This window comes from Pteropus medius, unplaced genomic scaffold, assembly GCF_902729225.1.
Source record: "Pteropus medius unplaced genomic scaffold, Ma_sr-lr_union100, whole genome shotgun sequence".
In the NCBI taxonomy this organism is placed as follows: Eukaryota; Metazoa; Chordata; class Mammalia; order Chiroptera; family Pteropodidae; genus Pteropus; species Pteropus medius.
The window spans coordinates 1,882,901-1,907,191 of NW_024353787.1; the positions used below are offsets into that span (position 1 = coordinate 1,882,901).

At 48.3% G+C, this 24,291-nt stretch overlaps 1 protein-coding gene across 3 annotated transcripts in view; it reads left to right on the top strand.

The window, feature by feature from the left end:
- The window catches only part of GRIK3 (glutamate ionotropic receptor kainate type subunit 3), a 209,373-nt gene that overhangs the window by 91,891 nt on the left and 93,191 nt on the right, over positions 1-24,291 (top strand). Inside the window, exon 1 of one of the 3 annotated variants that reach the window (XM_039850976.1) lies at positions 487-567. The exons of the other annotated variants lie outside the window; for them this stretch is intronic. The gene's annotated coding sequence lies outside the window, so the exon portion shown is untranslated. Of the gene's footprint in view, positions 1-486; positions 568-24,291 lie in introns of those variants that run through there. 3 annotated transcript variants of the gene reach the window in all.

The window sequence follows — 24,291 nt, forward strand, 5'->3', positions numbered from 1 at the left end:
GTGTGTCCACCCAAGAGAAAGGCTGCTGTTCTGACTGCCTTACACCACCTCCGGGCTCCGTCATCCCCCGGAGTCTGGGTGTCCGCCACGGGCTGCCTCTGTGGGCGCACAATCAGCTTTTCATGTTCCACTTCTGTGCACTGTGTGTTAGAGGGACATTAGGCTTTGATTGCAAGTGACAGAAACCTCATATCAAGAAGCTGACATGTCCGTAGCAGCATTTATTGGCTCATATAACCAAATGTGGGAAGGGCAGGCTCGACTTAGCCTTGGAGACAGCCACAACCAGGGACAAGTATCTCTTTCTCTCTCTCTTCATGTTGCTCTGATTCATGTGTCCTGCTTTTCCCTGTGAGTCAACTTCCTTCTCTCGAGTGGCTTCTCCATGAGGTCAGAATCACAGCTTCTGGGAACTCCAGCTTTCAACTGTTACAGTGTTATATCGAGAGAAAATGTCTTTTCTCTCCCATCTCCTGTCTGAAAGACCCCAGAAAAGGACTCATTTGGCTAAGCTTGGGTCAGGTGCTGACCCCTCAACCAATCACTATGGTCAGCGAGTTGGCTCAGGTAAGAGAACAGCAGTTCTCATTCAGAGCACGGGTGAGGGGCTGGGGTGAAGGATCACTGTTCTGAAAGACGTGGCACAGACATGGCTGCAGGGGGAATAGGGTGAGCTGGGCAAAAGCACTGAGCTTGTGACTGACACAGGAGAGGTGTTTCACCTCCTGGCCTTTCAGCAGGGAGAACTTTGAGAGTCAGTCCAGGCTGAAAACACGTTTCTCCAGAGAACAGAAAGGCAGGCACCAGGGAATTCCTGACTGACACTATTGATTCCTTCCCTGGCAGCAACAAGGTGAGGTTTTACTTTTTCATCATTGTAACCCCCTGCCGTGTGGTCAGCTATTCAACGCTGCCTTGTGGGGGAAGGGAGGTTGGAGTGAGCTAGAAACACCCTAAAGTTAATTCTGGAAAAGGAAACCAGATCTGTATCCCTACTGTCTGGCACAGAATGGGTCCTGTCTCTCCATCCTCTCCCTGGGTTAGAGCCAGCCCAGTGGGCCCAGGAGGGCAGTGTCCTCCATTTCCTGCTTTAGAGAAGCCACCCTCTGCTCCTGCCCTGTGCTCTACATGTGGCCCATGCCCTCCAACTCAGTGACATTCTTCCATCCTGATTCACAGTACCATCCCTCCGGCTTTGTGACAGGCCTCTTATTTGGTGACAGGTTCAAGGAGAAATAGAAAGCCCCCATTATGTCTCTCAGCGTAAGTTTCATTCTCCAATATAACACTTACAGGAAGAATCTAGAAAGGGGAAGGAATGGTGGTGTACAGGACACTCGCACAGCTACCGACTGATAAAACAGTACTTCCTTTCCCATGTAACTTACATGCTTGTGCACTTCCTCAGCCAGGAGTACCAGGGACTTGTGTACCCCCACACCCAAGGCCCCTTCTGCTCCATCACCAGATTCTGGTTTGTCCCTGCCCTCCAGACCAGCACAGCCTTCTCTCATAAGTGCACAAGGTGGCAAGGAAGCAAAGCTCTTTCACCCTCGGCTTCCTGGGCAAGAGTCTGCATCCAGTCTGTGCAGCTGACCCTGCATTCCCCTCCCTGGGGCTGCCCTGGGCTCAGGGGAACCTCTCTTTCCTGGCACCTAGTCCAGACAGATGTTCAAGAGGCCTGTCTGCCAGCCCCGACTCAGCCCTCTGCTCTCCTGCTTGCGACCCCCATGACATCACTCTTTTCCTGGTTACCTGAACACCTTTCCTAATCTCACTTTCTTCTAGATCTTAACTCCACTGGATTTTTCTGCCCTGGCCATGATGACTGTTTCAGTTCCTGAATAAGCTGGGCTCTTCCCTGTCTCAGGGATTTCCAAATGCCGCTCCCTCTGATAGAACTTATTACAAATTGTAATTATATGTGAAATCTGCAAAGGTAACCGATCTCTCCCAGTGCCAGGCTGATGCAGCCTCGCGTATCATTGCACTCAGAGGCACACGCCTACCGCATACTCACGCCCGTACGAAGATGCAAACGCTAAAGGGGAGGCGATGGAGCAGGAGTTCAGCATACATCACCCGGCAAAGCTGCTACCACTTCTCTCTTCTCTTCGCTCTACCTTTGTAGCCGCTCTCCTGGCTCCCCTTCCTGGCGCCTGCACCTCCTTTTCTTCTCCTTTGTATCTGGTACCTTCCCTTCCAGATCTTGATTTTCCTCTCGTATTTAGAGTAAGTCGGCCCTCTCTTAGTTCTTAAATCCATTCCTTTCCATTGCCCACCAGCCAAATGAATGGTGGAAAAGGAGCAAGAGGGTATCTAATAAATTAATCTGTCTCCATGTATCTCTTTGATGACTGCCACCACTAAGTGTAGTAAGACCTTTTAAGTTCTATGACACTTACATGGCTTCATAGATGCTTTATTCACTATGTATAACCAGCACCTACCATGGTGCCTGGCCATAGTAGGGGGTCAATAATATTGGCAGCATGAATAAATATTATGTTTTTCTGATGAAACTCATTACTGATCTCAATTTGAATGTTGAGAGCCCCTGAATATCCAATCCTGGGTCCCAGTTAGAACGTCAGGTATCATAAGAACCTAGGTATAAAAGATACTTGGTCTTTGTCCCCAGTTCTTGACACAGAGCTCCTAAAAAACTCTTGGAATATCCTGAGTGGTAAGGGTGATAGGAGCATCTTTTGTTCTAATGAGGTGACTCTTGATAGGCCCCTAGATTGCTTCAGGATGGGGGCTAGTTGCCAAAAAGACCAAAACTTGATTAGAAGCTTGGAACTTTCAGTCCCAAACTCTGGGAGGAAAGAAGGGCTGGAGATTTAATGCAATCACCAGTGGCCAGCGATTCAATTGATCATGACTGCATAATGAAACCTGCATTAAAAACCCCTAAACTATGTGGTTTAGGGAGCTTCCTGGTTGGTGAATACATCCAGGTGCTGGGAGGGTGGTATCCCCAGAGGGGGCGTGGAAGCTCCATTTCCCTTCCCCCAAACCTGGCCCTGTGCATCTCTCCCATTTGGCTGTTCCTGAGATACATCCTTTATAATAAAACGGTAAATGTAAGTAAACTTTTTTCCTGAGTTCCCTGAGCCTTTTTAGCAAATTAGGGAACCTAGGAATGAGATCGTGGTAACCCCCCAATTTATAGCCAGTGCATCAGAAGTACGAGTGACCCAGAGATTGCAACTGACATCTGAAGTGGGACAGTCTTGTGGGACTGAGCCCTTAATCTGTGGAGTCTGTGCTCACTCCAGGTTCTTAGTGTCAGGATTGCATTAAATCATTGGACACCCAGTTGGTGTTGGAGAATCTAAGAATCGGTTGGGGAGAGAAAATCTCTTCATTCTCACCACAGACTGTGTACACATACTCTGGCCTTTGTAATCTCCTGGTACAAGCGTTAGCATCCAAAACAACCAACCTGGATTATATTCATCCCATTTGGGCAGGGTGTCCTCTGAATCTGGGATAATGGAGGAGACCATCTCCCTTTCTTCTCTTTCTTCCTTCATCTTCTCTCCCCTGCCCTGCCCCCACACCCAGTAAAGACGAGGAGAATGATTGAACAAGCATGAAAGATATGGAAACTTCTCTCCTGAATGATCCCGCTAATGGTAAATTGATGGGATTGAATACATTCAAGTCGGAAATGATCCAAATATATGCTAATGAAGCTGAATATGCATTATTTAGACTAAAACAAACTAACTGTGAGTCAGGAAATAAAGTAGGTGAATTATTAGTTTGGCAACTCAAAGAATCGGAAAACTCAAGCACCATTCCAGAGACTGGCAGAGGCAAGCAGGAAAATGTGGTTAATGAATTCTAAACCAATTAACCGCAAATTGATGGTGCACTCGAAGACTCGCCACCCCCGACTCTCTCAGATTGCTTTCTGAAAATTTAAAAAGAAAACGCTGTTGCAAAGCACTTTCCTTGTTTTCATTTCCTAAATGTGCTCTCCTGGAAACTTGAGTCTCAAGAAAAAAAAGAAAAGAAAAGAAAAGAAAAGAAGACTACAAACAGATCCCAGAGATCCATAGACAGGAAATGGGGCTATTTTGGCCACAGGGGGAAATAAATAATGCAAAGAGGAACTTCTCAACTCTTCTTTGTCAAAAAGAATCATCCTCAGACTGAAGAGAGGAGAGCAAACCTTGTGGGGAGGGAACTAAAGCCCGAGATGGGTAAAGAAAATAGAAGAACATGCCTTGCCTGTCTAGATTAGAACAACTCAACTGTCTTGACTGAATTGCAACCCAAGGCATAGAAGATCACAAATAAGGTCCCCGTGAGACTGAGGCTGAGGAGTCACAAGGAAGGTATTAGAACACAGACCGTGGCATAGTGTTTTTCAAAGACGGAATCTATAAATTCCAAGGAGGAGTCTCAGGTTCAATTCTTTAAAAAGCTATAGTTTGTGAGGTCTTAGGAAAGTAAATAGTAACCAGTGGACCAGCATAGATGGGTTCACCATAAACTAAATCTTTGCTAAAAGGGCACCTCTGTTGGTGAATGCTCTCCTGATCTCTCTGTAGGAAATAGCCCTGCCACCCCCACTTGCCTCTCCCCATCACCATCCCCGGCTTTATATTCCTCTATGGCACTCGATGCCATCCAACACATATATTTACTTGTGTATTTTCTTCTCATCCCAAAGTCTGGGACTTTGCTTGGCACGTGGTAGGGGCTCAATAAATATCTCTCAAATTAGTGAGATTTCTTCCTTATTTCACATTCACCCAATATGGCCGGGCCCTCAAGGCAGACTTGTCCCCCACCTACCCACCCACTCACAGAGACATTAGGACGGAGAGCCGGGAGGGCAGCCCCTGTGTCCTTATTGTTCAGATCCTGACTTCTTAAGGCATTTATCCCTGCCCACTAGGCCCAGTGGACTCAATGCTCAGACTGACAATTCGTCATTCCACAAGGGGCATAAGGAGGGGCCAGAGGAGGCCAATCTGCTCAAGCGAAAGGTCTTCCTTCCTCTAGGAAGAAATAGCAGCATGAGGGGCAGGGCAGCAGTGGCCCCCTCTGCACACTCATGACTCGCCTGATCTAGAGGGTAGAGGAGATGAAGGAGAAGGCATAGCTAGTGAGTTTTGGCTCTCAGCTTTGTGTCCCTTCTACTCTACCTTGCTACACCTGAGCTTGAAAGTATTGCTAGAAAAAAGTATGTAAGACACATGAAGGACTTCTGCTGCCTTGAGCCAGCCAAAGCATCTAGATATATTCTACCTTTGATTATGATATAATGATTCGGTTATCTGTGGGTGGATGAACTGGCTTGCAGATGAACCAGGGGAAAACAAATAAGAATAAGGAAAATAATGGGAGAGGGGCATATGTAAAAAAAAAAAAAAAATGTCAAAGTGATTACCAATCAGTGATAACTTCTTTCCTTCAGAAGATGCCAACTCTTTGGAACAACCTAGTTACCTTTAGGCCCACATTGTGTCCCTGGCAACATGAAAACCTTCCTCCATCAGCAATCTGTTCGGCACCACGTGGATAAAAGTGGAACAGTGAGCACACTATGAAAATGCCCTTGTGACTGACACGCTGTGACACGTGTGGACTGAGATCTAACACCTTGAGCAAAGTGAGGTCACTTAACAGAGAAGTGGGGAACGGCACAAGGTCGAGGAGGGGCTGCTCACAAAATCAAGACCCTGAAGCTGCTGGGTTTGTCACCTTGGCCCATGCAGGCTGACAGACTGTTTAGACAGCGAAGAGCTCAGCCTGCTCAGTGACAAACCGTGTTAGTGTAGGCTTTGTTCTCTATTCACAAAAAAAGATAGCTCAGATGGAAACAGACAATGTAACAGACTGCAGAATGAATGGTAAATGTGTTTCTACATATTGGATGTGATTGTAACAGAATCAGCTGACACTAAAATGTGTCCTTTGGCATGTTTCCATTATTAGTGTTAGCAGCAGTTTGGGGTTCTCCATGACCTCTGTCCCCCTTCATTTTCCCAGTACATTCATTCAAAATAGATTTATGTGCCAGGCAGTGTGCCAGAGATGCAACAGTGAGCAAACAGACCTGGTACCTAGCCTCAGGGTGTTTACAGGCAGGAACTGACTGCAGACACCCTGGTACAAGCGACCAGGCGTAACTGTGCCTCTACCCTCCCTCAAAAATGAAGGTAGAGCTTATTCAGGAGGTGGAATGGATGGACATGAAGTAGCAGTTAGGAAAAAATAGGGATCTTATTTTAGCCAAGAAGCTTCTTGATGGAAGAGGTGCTACTGGGGCTACTTGGGGTCCATCCCATACTTATCCCTGGGAATGTTGCCTCTGTGTCCTCTGACATCTGATCTCCAAAGGGAAGGGACACAGGACTCCAGGTGTCCCCTGGCACAAAGTCTCGGAGGTGTTCAGATATCTCCTAAGCCCCTACCCTGGTGGAGGAGAGCACTGTGACACATCCAAGTCCCAGACCGTCACTTGCCTGGAAGTTATATTCGCTGTGTTTCTAGAGAGCAGGTGCTAACCAAAACCCAGGGCAGGTTTTCTTTTCTTCCCTTTTCTTTTAATTTTTAATTTTTTAAATTTTTTTATTATTTTTTTATTATGGTGACATTGGTTAACAAAATCCAGTAAGTTTCAGGTGTACAATTCAACAGTAAGGCATATATATATATATATATATATATATATATATATATATATGCATTGTGTGTTCGCCGCCCATGTTTAGATTTCTCTCTGTCACCACATATTAGACCCCTTTTACCCCATCTACCTTCCCCTCCTCTCTCCCCCATGGTTTTCTATAACGTGATAAAAATCAAAACAAGATTTAGGTTAAGTCATGTAGAAACTAATATCAGTCAAATTATAGTTCACATAAATTGGTAGGAAACTGTCAGCATCAAATTTCACAGCGGCAGGACACTTTGTCTTTGCCCTGGAGAAAGAGGGAGGGACAAGCCAAGAGGCCAGTAGATATGTGGGATGTTGGCCTGCAAGGACACTCCAAGCATAGAATAAGTTCATCCAGGAAGGGGAGAGGGTGATGAATCCAGGCTGTCCCAGCAAACACTGAAGTCAGAGATAAGTTCTGAACAAGATGGAGAGGAAGGAGTGGGCTGGCAGAGGGTTGGTGAAGAGCCTCTGGAAGGTCCAACCAGGTCCAGACGAGACAATGACGTGATGGACAGTCCACTCCCAAGAAATGGGGGCTGACAAGAATGATATTCGTAAGTCAGCCCCAGCCAGCCAGCTGGGGGCTCCTGGCCAGAGGCTGGAGACACAGTATCTGAGACCCGGACAGAAGGGAATGTACGCACCACGCTGTGGGAGAGGGTGGGAGAAACTCTCATCTGATCCTGATGCCAAATCAGGAACATAGACTCTCTGCCAGATGTCTCAACTCTCGAGCTTATTGTAAAGGAAAATACTTCTACTGAGGCAAGGACAAACATTTCTTGAATGCCAGCATTGTGCTGGGCGCTGAGGACAGAGAGGGAATCAAACAGGCATTGCCTATATCCCCACGAAACTCGCAGTCTTGTAAGGGAGATAGACAATAAGCAAGTTAAGTAAATACATGGATAATGACAGAATGTATTAAGTACTGTGAAGAAAACGAATAGGATTCACAATGAAGACTAAGGGGTGACAAAACCTTAAAGAGGGTGAACAGAGGAGGCTTTTTGAAGAGGGTGAGGTTTAAGCTCAGACCTGCAGAATGATGAGAACCCACTCATGCCTCTCTTTAGAGGAGACTAAAGCTAAGATGGAGCTTATTTCAGCAGTAAATGCAGGCAGGTGTTTCTATTTCTATTCAGTCTTGCTCTTTATTGAATTTCCCTGTTTATCCTGTTTTTATTAAGTGGCATCTCAGGTCTACTATAATAATTTGACAAATTTGCTTTCTAGAGAAAAAACATGCTTACAGAAACTTGTGATAAATACTTTGAGTCCCAGCAGACTAACTGGAGGGGAGACCTTGCTAAATCTGGCTCCACCAGACACTTGTGACCGTGAACAGAAAGGCGGGCCCAGTGCCTAGAAGGATATATTCCCTGGGAATGTGTTGTGAATCAAGGTATGCCAAGGACATAAGATCAGCAGGCATCTTAGGTACTTATCTGTCCCATTTATCTCTCCTGACTTCAGGGGTAGCTGGTTCCACTGTAGTTGGCTGTGCTCACGTTGAGAGAGAGGGGTGGGTTTCGAGGTGCTGGTTTTGAGGACAAAGCTTTTAACTCCCTATTGTTCCCTTGGAAAGTAGTGGCAGAGTCGCTCAGAGAAATGAGACAATTATGAATAAGGCTACTTGGGGCCCATCCCATGAGATTTATCGTATAACCCAACCTCCACCAGGGTTCCACTTATACCATGTCCTTGGCCTATTGCCGTCAGGACTGCAGAAAGTTTCAGGCTTTGGATTGAGACGTGATGCACCTCTGGAGTTTCAGGCCACTGGATTTACTTTCACGTTTTGTCAGGCATGTGGGATGGAAAAGGGACACAAACACTGCAAGCCATGGTTTGCCACTCGCTTTCTCTGTGACCCTGGACAATTTCTTTGGTTTTATTGGCCTCCGTTTCCTCTTCTGTGAATGTAAAAGCCAACTAGCTAGTGGACATGGCTGTGATAGTTCAAAATAGAAGTCTGTATTCCTGTAGGCCTGAAGAGAGGAGATGCATACTTGTTACCAAGTTCCAGAAGCGTGAACCAGAGGACCACCTGGAGAGCCAGTCTCTAGGAAGGCCCCACAGCAGCCCTGGCCTCCTGGTATTTTGCCTTTATGCATTGCTTTTCCACATTGTATCAGAGTTGCCCCTGTGTGACCAATAAAATATAGTGGGCCCGATAGTCTGTGACTCCTAATACTGGGTCATAAAAGATATTGCCACTTCCACCTCGCTTTCTTAGATCACTCATTCTTGGGAAGCTGTGTCACGGGGACACTTGAGTAACTCCCTAGAGGATCCATGTGGTGAGTAACTGAGTCTTCCTTCCAGGAGCCAAAATAACTTGCTGTCCTTGTGAGTGTGCCTTCTTGGAAGTGCCATCTTGGCAGCGTAGACTGACATCCTGACTAGAGTACACGTAAAATCCTGAGCCAGAATCCCTCGACTCAGTTTTTTCTGAATGCCTGACTTATAGAAACTGCATAAGATGATATTTATTGTTGTTTTAAGTTGCCAAATTTGGGAATAATTTGTTATGTGGCAGTAAATTATCCCTTATATTCCAAAGGAGGTGATGGTGCTTCCCAAATTGTATTTGCTGGGGCTCTGGTCCCTCAAGAGATGCTCACCAACCAAAAGAACCTAAGAAGCCCTGAAATAAACAAGCCTGCTTAGTTTCACTCTGAGTTCTCCAAACTCACATGACAGTGGACACCCTTTTATGCTTTACATTTCCAGGAACTCATGCTACATAGAATATGTTTTGGGAACTACTGTTCTAGGATAAATAGAAGGTTTGATTTTTACTAATGTACTGTAATCTCATATACTTTTTACCTCCAGAGTCTGTTTGGGTTCAAAATACATCTAAATTCACTCATTCATTCATCGGTTTATCCACCCATTTATTCAACAACATTCACAGATCTCTCGTCTCTCCTGGAACCCATGCTGGATACGAGAAGTACAGATATGAATTGTACAGTCTCTGTCTTTAAAGGCATACAATCTAGCAAGGTTTAGCGTATGGGCTTAGATGTCATAATGCCTGATTCTGGAGCCCAGCTCTCCCTTATAAGCTGGGTGACCATGGACAAGTTTCTTCACCTCTCTGATTCAGTTTCCTTATCTGCAAGCTGAAACTAATAATGATTGTATCTATCCCATAGGAAAGATTTTAGGATTCAGTGAAGGAACATAGATAAAGCACTGATTATGTTCCTGGCACATAGTATTAAATAATTGTGAGCTGTTTTCATTATGTTCATTCTGCAGAGTCAACTCAGATGCTGTCTCCTCCAAGAAGTGTTCTCTGACAGCTGTATCCCCAAGCTGACTAAGGTGCCCCCCTAGTCTCTCCTTCTCTGAGAATATCCTGACCTTACCTTCATCATGCAGAATTTTCCTAAAGCACAACTGGGGACAGACAGCAAGGGGCCCATTATGGCCAAAGCAGAGAGTACAAGAAACTGAGGCTGAAAGGTAGATTTGTGGGGGCTTTTTGTAAGCTGAATCCCTGGGGTGATGGGAAGCCTGGGAGAGTTGTGAGGAAGGGTATGGCCAGCTGGCCCTCCATCCCTGGGCCTGGCCCAGCCTGCCGTCAGAATGAAGTCCCATAGGCCATCTCTACAAACACATGAACAGAACACTGCTCTAATCCCTGTGTTGGGAGCCAGTGGTTTTGCAAGGCAGGGGTTTACATCATCACTCCCATTACCCAAGGTCGCTGCCACTTTTGTTCAGACACGTCTTTCATTCAGGTAACATTTGTTCACCTGGGCGTCCATAGCGAAAGGTTTGAGTGACGATGTTGGGTTGTCCCTCGGCCTGCATCCCTGGGATGGAGGGAGCTATGGACTAAACAGTGTCTGTAGGAGTTTCTTGTGTTATTACAGAGTACTCAGAGGAATTTTGCAGAGAACAGCTGGCAAATTTATTTCAGTATCTGCCCCCCGCCAGCCCTTGCCTTCACTCACGTCTTCCCTCCCTCTACCCCAAATGGGTGGCTGCTTTTCCATCCAGACACAGCTTTGAAGGAGCCTCCGAGATGGCTCCAAGGCCTTCCCAGTTCTCCAGAGGCTGTTTCCAACCAGCAGGCCTGGCTCAGAGGTTACATAACCTCCCTTCCACCCCCCTCTCTCTGAGCAGGACAAGTGGCCAGCAGCTCCAGGGGTCCAGGCGAGGCCCCCACCTCTGCCCTCTTTCCTTCTCACACACAGTTCCGGAGGTGGAATTCTTGACAACCTCTTTTTCTTCTGAAAGCTGTGAAATCAGGAACCAGAGGGCAAACTAGGGCTCTGGGTCTCCAATTATCCCTCTCCCCCTGCTTCTCAGGGAGCCTCACACTCTCCCACTCAGCTCCAAGCATTCAACAGCCTCTTGGAACCTGTTGAAATCTATTACTGACCTTTGGTCTCATCACCACAAAGGAGTTTTCTGCAGCTCAGAGATAGATTAAACAGAAATGAATTGACCGACAGAGGCTTTACAACCCTCTCCATTCTTGCCTCTCTTTTCCCCCTTCTCTCTCTCAATATCAATTTTATTTATTTATTTATTTTTTTATAGAAAGCCGGCTGGGCACAGCCGAGATAAGGCAACACGGCCCAAATGGACCGAGGTCACAAACACCTGAACGAAATCCACTGTGTTCATTCTGCAAACTAGGACACCAGCAGTTCTATGGCACGGGGGCCTGTTAGAGCTAAATACATCACATCTGGCAAAAAAAAGAAAATAAAACAAAATGAAAAGCCCATAAAGTTGAACCGTTAAATATTTAGGGCTTGTGATAAACAGTATGTCATAATATCTGTTGAATTGCATTTACTATTCAATGCATCTTTTCCACTTAAAGCCTCCGTTTTTGGAGGTAGATGGAGAAACCTAGAAGAATTAGGTTGCGTCAAAAATGAAACGTGGGCTTTAATTTAACCTCGAAAGACAAATCTCGCTGTCTGTGCACCCTGGGCTGCATGGCTGTTAGCGCTCTTGAATGGGGGTCTTTGCCTCCCTTGGAGCCTGTCTCTTCGTGCTCACACAGCTCCGTTTGTAATTAAGCAGATGCTCTTCGACATTCAATTTAAATTATCAAATGTCAGGACATGACACTTTATTTGTATATGTTTTCCTTGCTTAGCAATTCAGGCAGTATCTGGGGAAAGGAGATGTATCTGTTCACAGAGCTTGTAGTGCTGTGTCTGAAAGTCTAGTCTTAGAGGTCCATTTCTTTGGCTTATTACCTCTTTTCATGCAGATTCTCCCCGGAGAACCAGTGCAGACTCGGTTACTTACCTGATCAGAGGATGGGTTAGTAAGATCCTTTCTAGAGAGCAAAAAGTGAGAGTGAATATAAGAAATTGGAGAGTCTGAGAGGTAGAAAGGCCCTGGCTCTGGCCTGGGAGACAATGGCGGATACCTTCTCAACAGGCCTGGGAGATCCTACTAAAAAGGGGAGGGCCTGGAGGGAAGAAGGAAAGGGAAGAGAGAGAAAAGGAGGAGGGAGTCTCCAGTGCCTACATTGTGTGTAAATTATCCATTTCACTCGAAGCACTTGTCACCACCACCCTACCCCCCCAGCTCTGTAGTGCTGTCTAGTAAGGAAATTTGCACTATGCAGGGAGCTTGCCTTTTTGTCAGGAGCCCAAATGGCCAGAGGGCAAAGTCGGGTCTTCTTAAAGTAGAAGTAGGATCTCAGGAATGCTTGGGACTGGCCCCAGGAATCACTGTGATCTCAGGGGTCGGCAGGAAATGGTCTTAAGGATCTCTGTCCACCGACTACCCATGTCATCATTTAGTGACCTTGGACATCGACTACCCATGTCATCATGTAGTGACCTTGGACATCGATGAGCAATGACCTTGAGAACCAGCAGGCTGTGACCTTGGAAATCAGTGTCTAGAGATCTGGTAAGTCAGTAGTGATGATTCCCAGTAGAGGGCACTCAGAGAGGCCAGGAGTCAACAGATCAGGCCGTGGGTGCCCAAGTGGGCCAGGATGGTGGGGGCTGAGACTGGGGGTGATGCTTAGGGTTTCTTAGCCAGGCTCCCACCACACCAGCACTGAACATTTTTTCCATCTCCTGGGCTGCTAAGACCCAAGTAGCCTTTTGCTGAGCTGCTCAGGGCTCTGAAGAAGTCTGGACCCTGGAGCTGAGCCCTTTTCCTCTGTTACCAGGCTCATGTGCCAGGCTCGGCCTGTGGCAGTGGCCACACTGGCTGCATCCTCATCAGAGCCCAAGCCTCTGGGAGAACCACTCTGCAGGGCCAGGCTGGAGCCAAGCTCCCAATTTCATCAGGCTTGTTTATTTCCATACAACATCTGGGACTTACTGCCACCATCTGGACTTGTTCTCCATCAAAGCCCACTCTCTCTTGCGGGCTGCCGATGCTGTTATCAACATCAGCCAGGTAGCCTGGCCAGAAGCTGAGCAGCTTGCAGGCAAAGGGCTCAGAGGGCATGAACTGATTCTCTGGGACAGTGTGTGCAGGCCCCTGGGGGGTTGCTGAGGCAGAGGGTACATGGGCTGGGAGGGAAGTGGTTGTGCCGTTTGTGTGTATGTGTGTGTGTTTCTGTGAATGTGAACACGTGTGAGTGCAAGTTCGCCTCTGTGTACTTGCGTATCCACGTCTGTGTGTGTGTGTGTGTGTATGTGTGTGTGTGTGTGTCTGAGTGTGCTTGTACCTTTGGGTGGGCAGGTGTGTGTCAGTGTAGTGAATGTTGAGAGCACTAGCTGGAGACTCAATTTTATCATCTGAGAAATAGGAGTGTGATAATGCCTATTATTTAGGATTGTCAGAAGAGTTGGATTAGATGATGCATATTAATCGCTTGGGAATAATGCGTGAGACATAGTAAGCTTTCAACACATGTGACATTATCCTGTTATCCTGAGCGGGTTTGTATGTGTGTGTGTGTGTGTATCTGTTTGTGTATCAACGGTATGTGTGCCTCTGAGTCTCCGTGTGTGTCCGGAGAGTAAGCATGTGGATATTCATATCTGTGTATTGGCATGCTGTGCCCCATGTGAGTAGGTGTGTGCACATTTGCTCGAGAGCCAGGCACCTGCTAAATATTTGTTTTGCTGGGCTCTGGGGAGCACAGTTGGCAGAGCCGCCAGTGCTGCATGCGGTGTTTTTGACAGCTCGAGCATGGCCTCCGGAAGTGTGAACTTTCTCAGGGTAAACAGTTAATGATACTGTGATGTCAGCGCTGACCCCCTTGTGGGGCCTCCTAGCAGCCTGCGAGTCATTAGGAAGCTTCCAGCTGGCACCTCCTTCCTACTCCCCCAGCATGGCACCCAGTGAGTGAGAGAGTATGTGATAAGACAATGGGGCTTGCACCCAACCCACACCCCTGACATCCCCACCCTCACCACATCTTGCAGAATGACTGGGAGTTGAGGAGAAAAAATAACTTCTCTTAGCCAATCTTTCTCTGCCCTCTGCCATCAGCACCTTGGAGAGCTCCAGGGCCCGAGTTCTGAGGGGGCGGTTTTGTGGGAGGGAACAGCACGAGCCAGGCTTTAGTGCAGGTGCAGCCAGGACTGGGGTTGTGGGACTCCAGCTCCAGGTCTCTGAATCTAGGGGAGCCCTAGTAGGGATGTGATTACCTGGTTCATTTATGCAAAACCTCACTCTTGTCTGAATTGGGTCACAGCCTCTGGGAGTTCCTGAAACCCTGGCATGAAACCTACTTGTTGATGAGAAAAGTAGCCCTTGATCCTCTGCCCCAGCAGGGCCCTCCCTGCCCTTCACCTCCAGCACTGTCTCAGAAATGTGCCCAACCTGCGTGTGTCCCATACCCTTTTGACCATACATGACTGTGACGGGGCTTCACCTTTCCTTTTGGTTGTGTGTGCACTCATGTGTGAGAGCTCTGAGTATGCATGTGTTTGTGCTCAGGCTTGCTTGTGTGTTTGGGTCCCTTGGTGCGTATGTGTGCCTGTGTGGGTCAGCTAGTGCATATGTGTATACGTGTGTAACCAACTGCATAGACACTGAGTGCCCTTTTGTGCTTGTGTTAGAACAGGGGTTTCCCAAAAACCACACATGAGCATGGGGTGTCTAGCTCCCCACAAGGTTATCTGCTGAGAAGACAAGATGAACACTGGGATTTACCTTAGGAGCCTATGATATAAGAGAAGCAAGAGTTCAGAAAGAGCATTGAAGACTGTTTCTTTCTCCTCCCCAGTTTACAGATGAGAAACTGAGGCCCCACCAGGAACTTGGCTTGTGTAAAGTCTGCAGAGGCAGAGCTGGAGCCACATCCCATGATCCTGCTTCCCGTGCACTATTCTCCACCTCACCACCGGCCCCGCCCCCCACCCCCACCCCACCCCCCCCACCTTGTGAGTGGCCTGCTGTTTCTGCCTTGAGTCCTCTCTGCCAGCTTCAGCAAATCAGAAGTCAAAGACTCCAGATTTCTCAGATCTCTAGTCCGGCTAGAGGAAGCCCCTTGGGCCTCTCTTCCTATGCCTCCCCTGTGCCAATCAGTTGAGGTCCTTTAACAGATGGATCAGGCCTCCACCCCCACCCCCCGCCGCTGCCGCTGAAGAGAGAGAACCTTTCCAGACAGCCCCTGTCTGTGTTTCATTACAAAGACACAGCCATATTCCATTAATTCCTCGTTTGCTCTGGGCAAAGCGCTGATACGTACATTTTTACCTGGGGTGGTTTTAATCAGTTAATTTAACCAGAAACATTAATAATGTATTTCTTTACCACTCGACTGCTCATCTGTTGAACAACTTACCTGTTGGAGAGCAATGTCACCTCCTGTGACTCGGAGCCCTCGGCTGCCCAAGAACATGATGAGATTCTGCATATTTAATGGCTTTGCAGACCAAGGGTGAGGGCTAGGGGTGCCACTCCCTGCCCAGCACAGACTCCAGGGTGCAACTGGCAGCACAGCCTCCCTTTACCCCAGGCTCCAGACACACGCCATGTCCTGCCTTTGATCTTCACTTTGTTGGTGGATTCTGGGTTGCAGGAGAGGTTGGATCCCTGCTTATGGCTGAGGAGTGGAGGGGGTGCTGTATGAGCAGGGAGCTGCTGCTGGCAGGCGGATCTGAGCTCTGAGTGCAGCCTAGTCACTTCCTGGGCAAGCAGCTGCATGTCTCAAGCCTCAGTTTCCTCATTTGTCTCTTTGATCTGTTGGAAGGATTCAGTGAGAAAGTCCGTGTTAAGTTCAGGCCCAGAGCCAGGCTAGAGTGGGTGCTTCATATAAGGACATTTCCTTCCTTGAGGGTAAACAAATTCAAGGCCTTAAATCATGGATGATCCCAAGGAGTCTGAAAGTCTGCATTAGCTTTGGGGAGTCAGGGGTGATGTTCAGTATAAGTAACTACCAATCTGGGAGGGGAGGGGAAGGACAGCAGTCAATCAGAGACCCCCGTGGGGCCAGGCATTAACCATTTAGTGGATGGGTCATGAGGAGTCCCCAAGGAAGGGCTGAAGTAGCTGAGGCAGCAGCAGAACTTTCAGAGTTTGGGGGAATGTTGCTTAACTGAGGTGGGTAGGGGCTGCCAGACATAGCACAGAACCCGTGACCTGAGCTCCCCTAAATCTCGGCTTTCCTAGGGTTCTTAGCTTCCTCCTCCTTCCTCAGAAACCAGGAAACAGCCAGCGCTCTGGGTGCACTGTCCCACTTCTGAATCTGCACCTCTGGGACTGATCCTCAGCCAGCTCAGGCCTGTGTCCTGTCTTCCTGAAATCCTAAGATCACTGGAGAGGGGCAAAGCCACTGTTATCCCTCCTAGTGGCACAGTGAGGACTGAGTCTCAGTGCACGCCCACTGTCTGCCCATCTACCTCTTGCCCGCCCTCAGCCTGGTGCTGTGGCCACATGGGCCACACCCTCTGCAGGGCCCTGATGAGCAGCATAAAAACAGAGCAATGCCTCTCTACCTAAGGCTCCAAACGTCCCTGTCTGGAAGGACACGGAGACCTCGCTCATAGAGGGAAGAGAAGGCAGATGTCAGAGAGGGGCAGGAGAGGTAGGAGGGGTAGGGCAGCTAGGGTACCCTCAGGACGCATCAGGGCCAGGTCCTCAGTGGGAACTCTCCCTCTTGCTTTGATCTGTTTTGATGTCATAAATTCTAAAATACCACCAACTATAAGATACATAATTTTATGTACTTTCCTAAGAAAGAAAAAATGCCGCCAGTTAAACCATGACACTGTACTTTCTTATCATCTACTGCAAGACTCATCTCCATTTCAGAGATGTTAAACTGTGTGTATGTTGGGGGATGTGACTTAGAATCAATGAAATATGGTAATAGAAACAACACTAGCAGCTCTTTCTTGGAGTTCTCTTCACTGGGCTCTCTGCACTGGGCTCTCAATCCTCGCAAACCCCTGTGAATCAAGAGGTTAGTTCGGAGAGGTTAAGCAATGTTACCAGGTCACATAGAAAATTGTAATAATACTTAAATAGATTGACTAAGCCCATATACTAGCTATAACACCCCCCAAATCTGTAGTTAAGGACTTTGAGACACATAGAGCATGACAGGCTTTTCTAAGGTCATGCAGCCTGTAGGTGGCAGAGGAGCTGGGGATGGCTGACTATCTTGTTATCGGCAAAGCTGAGCCTCACACCCTGCTCCATGTAACTTCAGGCTGTGCTCCTAAATGCTAGATATCACTGTGTCTTTTCCAGAGCAGAGGGAGCAGTTTGCATTGGTGTCTGCCCATGAGACTCAACCTCTCTCTGGCCCTCCTGTTCCCTCCCGCAGAGGCTGCCCCTCACTGCCACCCTGCCTCTGGCTGGGCATTGGCTTTCCCTACTGCCTGGCTGACAGACAGTGACATCCACCTCTCCGGCTTTCTTCAGAATTCTAACAGGCAGTAGAGTGAGTGGGAGCAGCAGGCAGACAGAGGCAAGGCAGAAGTGGAGAGAAGAGCGAGAGCTGCCTCCAAAAACTCACAAATTGGTCCCAGAGAGAAATGGAGCCTCTTTTTTGCTCTATTTCAATCCTCCAACCATTACCAGGCAGGCAAGCAGTGTAAAGGCCTTGGCTGGAGCAAAACCCAGGCATGGGTGTGGGGAATGGCATTGGGGCAGCCATGGCTCCTCTTAGAGAAGTAGAGACCCCAGGGGCCAGCCTGGGCTCAGCCTCCTCAGAGCAGAACTGGGCTGAGCATGGAGCTGACACATGGGGGAGTTTTGACCCTGGATAACTTTAGGTGGACACGAGAGGTCAGGACTCACTTGATTCAGAGGGAAAGGGCAGGTGCTAGATAGATAGATGCAGGGGACAACAGGCAGCCCACTCAGGCACAAACAGGGTCCATTCTGGAAGGGGCCCGAAATCCATCCCAACGGCAGATGGGGATCAGGCACGGGCAAAAGGTGGGGCTAGCCCAGGAATTATAAATTCGGGAGCAGACCTCATTTCAAGCTTCAGGCAGAGAGCAACAGAAAGGGAGAATCAGAAGCCAGGGGGTACATCTACTCTGTGCTGGCACTGGGCAGAGGATTTTATGTACGGCATTCTCTCTAACCTGCCAAGTAGCACCGGGAGACAAAATTCCCATTTCACAGATGTAAAAACTGACATGCAGAGTGGGCTGAATAACAGTTGGTTAGTGGCTGAGCTGTGATGTGAACCACAGCAAAGCAGTCTGGCTTCAGACCATGATGCCCTGATCCTTCTAAGGAAACTGAGGTGTTAGGTGAGTGAGCCAGGCAGGGCAAGATGAGCTCCCAGAGTCGGAGCACACAATCAGTATAGACGAGCTTCAGGGACTAGTATGCTGCAGGTTTTAATTCCCTCCCAGCCCTGCTCAGCGTGGTCCTAGGCCCACAGCAGGGCTGAGCGGGGCTGGGACATAGGCCTTGCTTTTGAGAACTGAGAGCCAAGCTGCGCCCAGCAGAAGCAAACCTGCATGCTTCTGCTGATGGCCAGGATGGAGCTGGCTATTTGGGTAGGAGAGGTGTTCCATCCTTTTCCCTGCACTGTGTGCCTCCCCTGAAGATGAGGATACTCGACAGCAGCAGGCAAGACCTTGGAGGCCCTGGGCTCTCTGCTTTCCTCCTGTCCTCCTTGGCCAGGCTCACTGACAGACCCAGTGCTCGCTGGGAGATGCTGTGGAGACGCAAACACGATGCATCAGCTGTGAGCAGAGCACAGCAGCACTGGAGAAAGGAGCAGCAGTTCCTCAAGGAAGCATGTCTTTCTGAGTCGGGGACTGAGAAAAACTGATGCCCAGGATGAGATGGCTTAGCCGGGGTGGGGTGGGGGAGCAAGTAGCATGTAACCTGGCCCCTGCCTGATTGCTGAAATCACGAGGCTCTTTCATGCTCTGCTCCTACTCTTCCTCTGCACATTCTGTGCTTTCATGCCTCTGCTCAATCAGCTTCTACTCACTTCTATGCCCAGCTTAAACATTACCTCCTCTAAGAAGCCTTCAGGATTTCTCCTGGCCATTTTCATTTCCTAGAACACTTAGCATTTATCACAACAGAGCAGTCATCACCCTATTTTAAATTATTTCTCGATTTGACTCTTTCTTCCTTCAGTGTGTGAGCAACCCAAGAAAACAACTGACTCATCCATTTTTCTATTCCCCTGCACTGAGAAGATACCAATAAATGTTTGTTGCATTGCACTTCCCTTTAGAGAGTCATAAAAACAGACCCCGTGGGCGCTCGCTATCATCTCACCCTGTTTCTTTCTTTCATAGCTTTTATAACAGGAAGGCTGGCACCTTAGAGGCAGGGAGGGGGTGAGGCAGAGCACTTGTATCACTGAGTTGGTGCTTTGGGGTTCACTGGGGCAAATCACGGAGGAGGGTGGACTGGGAAAAGGGAAGAAGAAGGAGGGAGAATATAAGGAGGTTGGTGCCATGGCTCAGGGTATGAGCTGGAGGGTGATGAGAGAGGTGGGAAAGGTAGACCCCAGTGTCATTTTGGGGGGCAAAATGGTGTCTTTGCGTTTGTTCAAATGAGGGAGATGGGGGAGTCTAGAGATGACGCTGAGATTTCCAGCCTGGACCACTGAGGGGTGTCGGTGCCCTTCCCTGAGAAGGGAAGCCCAGGGAAAGAGTAGGTTTGCAGCAGGGGGAATACTGCCCAGTAAGTCCTCACTTAACATCATCGATAGATTCTTAGAACTGCAGTGAAATGATGTATAACGAAGCCAGTTTTACCATAGGCTAATTGATATAAACAAGAGTTAAGTTTGTACAGCATCTCATTATTATAAAAGAAATGACCTTGAACAAAATGAAGCTATTTGAGGACCTGCTGTATTTGATTACAGAGATGTCGGGTTATAGATATTGTGGAGGACTTAGGATAGATGACAAGACAGCGAGCCTCACCCAGACAAATGCCTGTGTCTTATCCACAGCCTAGAGGCTGCCGGCCTCTCATCAAAGGTGACATGTATTTGAGAGTGATGCACATCGCCCCTCTCCTGGGCGAGGACGACAGACAACCCACTCAGGCATGAACAAGGTCCATTCTGGAAGGGGCCCTTATGTGATTCGTCCTTTTGGAAAATAACATCTCACCTGTTATATTCTCATGGCATAATTTTCTCTACTTGGAAGCACTTGAAGTTTTTGTTGTTGTCATTGTTAACTATAACCATTTAAGGCAATGAAAGAATGACTTGGAAATGAGAGTGCATACTGTAGAATGAGAACCTCCTACCATTTACTAAAGAATTAAACATAAATCTGGTAACACTAATCTATGAATAACCTACAGAATTAAAGACCCTCAGTGCTGGTGTTAACTACCGGGTGAGATCCTTTCCCAGATGAGGCTTAGGAAGGAGGTTCCGTACCGGTTCTGGGCTAGATGCTCTATTTCGCCACCAGTATGCTGTTTACAATCTTAGGCTCCTGAATCAAACCAGAGCAGAACATGACTCCTGGGTCTGCAAAAGCTGTGTATTTTGGACAAATCGCTAACTTCTCTGAGCTTCCATTTCCCCCTCTGAAAAAAATGAGAGTCATAGTAAAATCCATCTCCTAGAGTTGTTGTTGTAAGGATGAAATGAGCCAATGGGGAAGGCTTAGAATGCAGGCTCAGTAGGTGTGACCTATTCCCGTTGCTATTACTGTGACTCCCAAACTGCTCTTGGTCCCCCTGCTCATCCACACCGGACAGTTTTGCAGAAAATTCTCTCTTTCCATTCGTTCAAAGTGCAGGGTTTAGCGGATGGTTACTTTCAACCTATATTTTAAAAATTCAAGCTACTTCATTCCTCCATAGCTGCTGACAGTCCAGGCCGATTTTGAGATCGCAACTTTGCTCCAGTTCTGAGAAGGCGCCTGCTGCCCTGTCTGTTATAAACGGCCTTGGGCTTTCTGAGCAGCTGTGACTAGAGGGGATGGTGAGTCTTGCTGGCTTTTGACAAAAAGTATTCAGCTTTCTGATCTGGATGATTCTATAATGAATCCCTCCCGCCACCGCTTAAAAGCCCCAAATTATATTCTTGCTTTTTGTGGTGTCCCCTTCTGCCGCCCTGAGGCAGCAGCTCTGGTTAAAAGCTGCCAACCCTGCGTCACCTCCCTGGAGTTTTGCTGTTTAGCCATTTCATGTTTGCTTATATTTACATGTTTTATACATATTGATTTACACTTGAGAACTATATCAAATGCCTACTATGTGCCAGCCACTCTTTAGCACTGGAGAGAAAGTGATGAACAAGCTCTGTATGCTCAAAGAGCTTATATTCTAGTGGTGGGGGTTGTGGGGCAGAAAGTCAGGATTTAAGACCCCAGAGATCAACATTAAGAGCTTTGGGGAAATAAACAAGGTGTTAGGAGGGAAGAGGTCTCCCTACGGTTTATGTGCCATGTGCCCAGTGTCTGATCCCCAGGAGGTGTTTCCTGAGTGTTTGTTGAATGAGAGAAGGGTTGAGTGGATGAACGTAGCCTCTATCAGCAGTGTGGAGACAAGGTCGCTGGGAATTCCTTTGTAGGAGCCCAGGGCTTGTGAAGATGCAAGGAGTCACATTTGCTAATGATCATAATTAAGCCAGATCTCTTATTTCAACCCAATGCCTTAGGGAGAGAGGCACAAAGCACCAGGCTAATGAATTGGCTCCCCACGCTTTCCTCCCTGCTGTGCCACCACCCAGGTGAGATGTGTGCCCAGGTACGTGTGTGCACGCCCACACACATGCTAATAAGAGCCCAGTGGAGTAATCACACCCCTAAGCTGTGTTTAAACATCCAGTCACTGGTGTCCCAAAATCAATCCAGTAACAAATCTGTCACCCTGGGCCGCTGGTGCTAAGTAGATCGAACACTTTCACTGTCATACTTTCTTCACTCTTTCTTGTCTCTGGCGCTCAGGGCTGTGGACCAGGGGTGTGGGGTGGACTGAGAGGTCAAGGCTCCAGCCCTGGACTTCAAATAGTTCACACCTCAGAAGAAAAAACACTTTTGTCCAAATCACTGTAACGCAGCGGTTCTCAAAGTGTGTTTCCGGTGAGATGCTCTGCGGATAAAAATTTTCCCGGTTGTCAGGGAAGTTTGGGAAATATTTCTTGCTCTGCACCTTGCAGAAATAAAAGCCCTGCTCAGCCCTCTTTAACTTCTAGTTTCTCAAGCCTGCCTGCACACTGCAATAGCAGGGACACGGTGGTCCCTCCAGCTGGAGGGACATTCTCTGTTCTACCCAAGGCAGCATAGCAGATAGAGTCAGAACCTGGGCAGGGTAAGAAGAGAGAGCGAAAGGACGCGCCTCCCCAGGCAGGAAAGAGGAATCTACTGTTACCACCAGAGGTACCCCAGGCTCCCGTACTATGGTCCAGGCACCATGGGGCTGCATCGTGGGGCCTCCCCGGTGAGCAGGAAGCTGTGGAAGGGACCGGAGGATGCCGAAGAGAAGTTGGGCTATACTGACTGTCTTTCTAGGAGGCCAGTACAAAGTCAGGATTTAAGACCCCAGCGGAGATCAGAGGAGGTCAACAGGAAGTGGACCCGAAGCGGTTTTAGCACCGTTTATGTTGTGGGGGCTTTTTGGAGGGGTGGGGAGGGCCTGCAGGGTGGGCGTGCTGAGGGCAGACAACCGTGTTGGATTCTGGCCAATTGTGAACTGCACTGATATTTTCAGCAGCGTGAAATCCTGCCTTGGAGAGCTCCCACCTGGGAGAGGTGGGCCTCCTGGGAGAGCTCATCCCAGAGTCAGGGGCCTGTGGTGGGAGGGGGAGGGGACAGGCTGTGTTTGTTGTTGCAGCCTAATAAAAACAACATACGTTTTTCTCCAGCAGGCCCCTTTCTGTTGCTCCAGCAGCATTGTCAGAGAAGAAACAAAACAAAATAGAGAAGTGGAAGTTGATTCTATAATTAGTGCAGTTTCTTCACTGTTCATTCAGGATCTCCAGAGATCAATTAACTTGCTTTTAAGCTAAAAGGCATCTGAATAAGTATTTAACCTGCATAGCAATTGATATTTAAAACAGATGAGGATGGGAGTAATAATGCAGAACGGGCTGCCTCTTTCTCCTCTGCTAATTTCCTGGCTTCTGCTCCCCCTGCCCCTGGCCTCTGCCCACGTCATATCTGGAGTGGCCTTAGATTGGGCCTCCTGGCATTTTTAGAGTAGGGCTGTGGATGGATAGGCTGGCACTTTGGGACTGCCAGAGGCAGGGCTAACTTCCAGATGCCGCTATGGAGCATGTGTCCCACAGTTGGGTTGTAGAATCCACCCCCAAACAGGGAGAACCAAGTCCTCTCTCTATAGCCACGCAGGTGTATTAGCAGGCACACGGCACTCTATCTATCCATGCGAGGGGCAGGGGCCTGGAAAGGTGCCTACTGAGGGCACCTGAGCTGCAGTTTCCTCGTCTAGTCAGAGCCGATTATTGCGGGTCAGGGGTGAAGGCCAAGATTTGAAAGCTGCAGGACCTGGTGGCCTCTTATCTGGGGATCTTCATAGCAGATGATTTGAAGGCTTTTTCTGTGTTTCCTGCTTTGTCACTGAAGTATCAAAGTTCTGAACTGGAATTAGCTTTTTAAAACAAGCAGAGTGAGTATGTGTATGTGCACACACATGTGCTCTTATATATGGATTTATTTAACAAGCATGTCTTGACATCCTCTCTGTGCTAGATAGTGTGTTAGGTGCTGGGGACAGGAAAGAGATGCCAAGACAGCTAAGGTGTGTCCCCACCCTCCAGATGACCACAGCCTAATGGAAGAGGGAGGCACATGACATGTCATAACATGTGCGAGGGTACAGAGGAGGGTTCAGAACTCAAGGAAGGTGACTTAGTCGGGGACCCCCAAAGCAGGCCCTGCGACAGGATTAGTTTCTCTGGGAGGTGACTCTAGGAAGCTTGGGGATGCACAGGAAAGGGAAGGAAGGCCATGAAGGTGTGTGAGCAGGTGGTGACACTGTGGGTGACTGGGCTCAGTCCTGCTGGGCCCTTTGAGAACCTGTAGATCGTGCCTTGAAATCGTGCCTCTCAGGGGCAAGGAGGCTGGGGTTTGCTCACCTGTTCCCTGCCTCCTCAGCCAAGGCTACTGCTGAGTTCTTAACTCCCTGCTCCTGTGGCCTGTCCTGTGATGGCCACACCACTGCCACCATTGCTGGAGAATGCCCAGCGAGAGCAGAGGAAATGTGTGCAGGTAGCCTCT